Source organism: Triticum aestivum, chromosome 2B (genome assembly GCF_018294505.1).
Source record: "Triticum aestivum cultivar Chinese Spring chromosome 2B, IWGSC CS RefSeq v2.1, whole genome shotgun sequence".
In the NCBI taxonomy this organism is placed as follows: Eukaryota; Viridiplantae; Streptophyta; class Magnoliopsida; order Poales; family Poaceae; genus Triticum; species Triticum aestivum.
The window spans coordinates 399717034-399722033 of NC_057798.1; positions in this window are offsets into that span (position 1 = coordinate 399717034).

Below are 5000 nucleotides of genomic sequence, written 5' to 3' on the forward strand. Positions count from 1 at the left end.
TGCATTGTAACAAGACCCCTGTCTAGCCAATATTGTTCCACTCTTCATGGCAGTCTGCTCGTCGCACTTCTGATGTTAAGATCCTTCAATCTTTTCAAAACAGAGGAGGGTCGTACCACCACCGGTAACCTAAACTACAGATAAGGAGGTTGCAATAGAAGGCTGTAGCCTTAAATCACTAACAATAATAACGTTGAAAGCGGGCGGACTATCTGCAGTATAGCGATTCTTTATTGTGGCAAACCTTAGAGAATCAAAGTGGTTTCAAACCATAACAGTTGGCTTGCGAAATTCGTTGTTCCGGTCTTAGTACACTAGCTAAGAAATCCAACACGTTCTTGTAAATCCACACCTTCGATGAAATATTTGGATCAGTGATACCATTTCCTATAATGGAATGTTGTACACCTCGAAGGGTTGACCGCCCTGATCGAGTTCGTGGTCTGGGGAGTCCCATGTCTAGCTGGTTCGTGCAGACACCCGCGTATTCCTAGAAATGGTTAGTTGCGCCCGTCCTACTTTACAACACTAAGAAAAAACCCATCATAATAAGCTTAGCCGAGGCAGGCTATCATTCATGTTAGCTAGAAAAACGTATACCATACAACCTGGAATACTATACACCGTCCTTGTCCCGCTACCACCCTTAAGTGAAGGGTGGCTTACCTTGATTGGTAATAGTATACATGCCGACTGTGAGAGAAGGCTGACGACGACTAGTATAGCCTCAGAATAAATACTTATCAACAAATTCTACCTCAGACTATATGTCTGAATTTCCCCATTCAACGAATTATGCGGCAACCTTTTTGAGTATAAATCTCTTGCTTATAAATTCCTGGTGTAAAATAACTCGTAAATTCATTGGGTAAAACCCTGTTTTATAATATGCCCTCTTTCAGTATTGTATAACGGGTAGTGTTACTGGTATAATCACGTTTGTAGTGATAAAGGTTGCAATCATGATTGCTAGTCCAATCGAAGTCATACGTTCGATTTGAGCCAGAAGCTCCATATCGTATTGATTAACGTCAACTATTCGACAAAAAGGTTCACAAGAGGGTTTATAATTGTTATAAACTGTCTTCCATATCATATCGCTTCTTCAGTCATCCAGTATGTGATTTTCTTATAGCCCTCTACTACCGAAGTGTGATGTTTGAATGACTCGAACAAGTGGAGCTTCGTATCCTCTAGTGGTAGAGTAAGTGGATCCTGTGCGGTAAATTTGTACCAAACAACTACCCCGATCCCTAATAAAACGAGGATATTAAAAGTGCAGAAGCTATACCCGTTGAATTTATGTGCATATGCCCTCGTTGTAACTTGAACTAATAGTCTTGTGTATCCTTCAGCGAATAATGATTTAATACCACAACCTAAATATGTGTTATGGATCTCATTCCACGACAGAGTTAACTTGTTTATACTGACTAAACCTAAAGAATTCATTATTCTATTCAAATTATTAACTGAATAATACCTATTTCTAATGGTAGACCATGGAATGCTCGGAGATGCAGGCCAATTTGCAAAAAGGGGCAGGGTTTTGTCAAACAATAACGATTTCTTACGCAACTTGACTATGCGAGTATTCGGTCTATCAAAAACTGTGTAATCAAATGCACTTCCAGCTATGCAATGATTGATATCAAACCGATATTGAGTCAAATACTCCCCTAAATACAGATAGATTATATAAGCTATCACGATTTCTGTTTCATATAGACTAGCCCAACCTTGTATAGCACCTCCGAGAGCACACAATAAATCGATTAACGAAGCCCATATCGCACTAATATCGAGGATCTGATACTGCTTCAGAGCGTATATACATTGACAGCTAATTCTACGGATTAAACAGTTGATCTTTGAACAACGACCGAAGATATTATTCATCATCCCTAATGAAGTAGCGGAAGTATCTGATCCAGTTGAACCGTCATCACCGCCGCCTACCCCTGATCCAACGACGATTCCTATAGCTATCAAATCCTCTTTACTAATTCTAGCTAAACGCTAATCTTTTTCACTAGAAGTCGATTTGCTCTCTATCTCTACTTCTTCTAAGTCATCTCGCTTATTAGACGCTGAATAATTACTATCCCAAATATATATCTCATCATTAGATATGGAATCTATATTACGCACATTGTAAGCAATTAATAACTTGAATATCCACTTCATATTGTTGTTATGGAATCAGAAGAAATAAGACAATTTACTCAACATTGTTTGTCGTCCGTTTGTGTTTTTTCCCCTTATCGAGCGGTTGGATTACTTCTTGATTTGTGGGCTTTATTGGTATGTCAAGTTGTTCCGTATACCCTCGCGAGTAGGTCCTTGTGAGGGTTTAGCAATTTGTAACAAGATAGGTATGTCAGATATCTTTAGCCGGGGGAGTGTTGAGTATTGGACTGGGCTGTATAGTGTGTATTAGGCCCCATGGCCCATGTACCTTGTATGTATAGCAGCACATAGGAGCAATGGAAGAGATTGATGATCACTCATCAAATAATACCCATGAAACGAATCCAGACTCAGTGAGTGGTGAAGACCACTGACCCCAATAGGAATACGGAAGACCTAATTATTGAAGAGAATAGTACAATTAACAACTAAACCTAAAGGGATCCACTTGTCACAGAAGCAGTCTATAACTAATAGGAAGTGCCTATCTCTTACTTGATATCTGATTGATCTTGCAGAGCCGAATTGTTTGAACTTGATCGACCTTAAACGCTAGTTCAATTCCAGGACGACATCATATAATATACGCGAGGCTCAACCAATGATTTTGATTAGACACTTCTCCTTGTTGAATGAGAATGAAGGAAGAGTGCCGAACGACTAAAGCTAACAGCCAGCCTGGATACCTAAACTGAAGAGGATGTCCCACCATAGCAAGATATGATACAGACCAATTAACTGGTAAGGCAACATTCCGCATTGCTTTTCTTTCAACTAACTAGAAAAAGAAGGGGGCTCTTACGCGACTAGGCCGAGGAAACCTCCACTACTGGCTGAATTGAAACACATCATCCCATCCATTCCATCAAGTAAGTACGGGTCCCCAGTGACATATTAAAGAATGCCAACTTTCTCCCAACCGGTCTGTGAGAAGAAATGCCTAGATACTCGGTATGAGGAGAGCTCGGTAAGCAGGCAAAGAACAGGGTTTGGTAGGCTGAGCCTCTTCTGGGGCAGGAAATTGGTCTATACCCACAGTTGCTTTTGTTTTTTCGTATGGCACTCTTAGGGTGATTTGCGAAGTTGTTGTTTTTGACTGTAGCCTTTAAGAAAAGAAGTGTGTCTGCATCGATCGCATCAAGATTAATCTATGTTATTTTGCATACACATTTCATTTCACTGGGCTGCGGTTGGCCTTAGCTTTAGTAGCAGGGTTGGCGCTTTCTTTTCAATGAGGGAATGGCTGGCGCTATCACCCATGGCACCTTCATCCTCAGCAAGAAGTGAGTAGTTGGCATTTCCGGTTTCCGAACAAATGGATACAAATTGACCTTGTGGATCCGATGATACCACGCCTGGGAGACTTCCATAAGAATAAGAAGAAGAAGGCGGATTCAATTCTTCAAGTCAAAGTCAAGGGCTACTGGCAGTTTCCTATCAATAACGATCCTTTGGATCTATAATCATTGAAAGAGGTCTCTATATTACAACAATTGAGAGTTGCCTCTTGCTATCACTACCTCGTACCAATCAAGGAGCTCTAAAGCATGCTGAGCTGGCCGGGCAGGATCACTAGCTTCCGGTAATATGTGCTTGTCACTTCACTTGAGCCTTGAGAGAATCCGCCAAAGCCTATATCTACAAAAACGAAAGAGAAAGAAATAAGCAAATCTAAATAAGTTGATAGGAGGGAGTGCGGTGTTCTGTTCAAGATTTCTCTCAAGCCTAAACCTTCAAAGCTAACTAGTAGGCTTTGGATCCATGTCTCTGACCTGGTGGAAGGTACTCTCCAGTAGCAAAAGTGAGTTCTACGAAAAACAGTGATTCTGCTTTCCTCCGCAATTTGGCCCATGGTAAGAAAAGGTAAGGTTGCGTAAGATATGGGAACTCGTAACCGACTATCGAACACAACTGAGAGTTCACTACTGGTCAAGTACACCAATTCCGCTCATGTTAAACTTACTGGAAAAAAACTCTAGTAAAATGGTAAGATGAATCAGTCAAAGGCAATTCAATATCCAAATCATCATAATAAGAATAGGGCCTCGATCAGAGCATATACTACCAGATAGAGAGCGAGGCAGATGGAGGGGATTATGGTTTCAATTTGTTGGCAGGTGCTTTCCCTGTAAAAGCAAAGGAACATTTCAAGAGTTTCGATGAATTGAAAACCGGTTCTGCTTCGCTCTTGCTTCGTGGTCTTGAGCAAGGAACTACTCAGATTCGCACCCTGATGTTTATTGGAAGGAAAAGCCAGAAAGCAAAGAGGTTTGGTTTACGTATGGTGGAAGGTTACATTTTCCAGTCGGAACGACGGAGCTCTAAATAAAAGGTATGAAATCCAACCCCTTATCTTTCTTAAGCGTAGGGATGAAAGCCAAGAATGAAGTCGTCTCATCTCGTATGGTAGCCTATTCTTTACCTCTCGTTCCACGGTTGGATGCAACATTTCTATGTTATAGATAGGTGAGTTGAGCAATACTTGTTTTCGAGGATTTCCACAAGTCCGTCCGAGTTGAGGGGCTAGGGCTTGAATCCGGTCGGTTGTCCGATAGTGCCGTAGTTGAATAAGCATTTACTTTATTTACTTCTAGAAGGACTCGAAGTGAGACCAGAGAGAGAAGAGTTTTCCCGCAAACCATAGCGACTAGCTAGTCTCAAAACAAAAGAGTTCTTTTTACAGTAGTGGGGTTGGGAAAGTAAGGAAAGTCAAGCCAGATGATTCTGTGGGAAGGGACGGATTTCGAATTCCTTTTTCCTTCCTTTTTACGCCACCTCCTCCCAATCCTTGAAGATATGAAGCAATATTT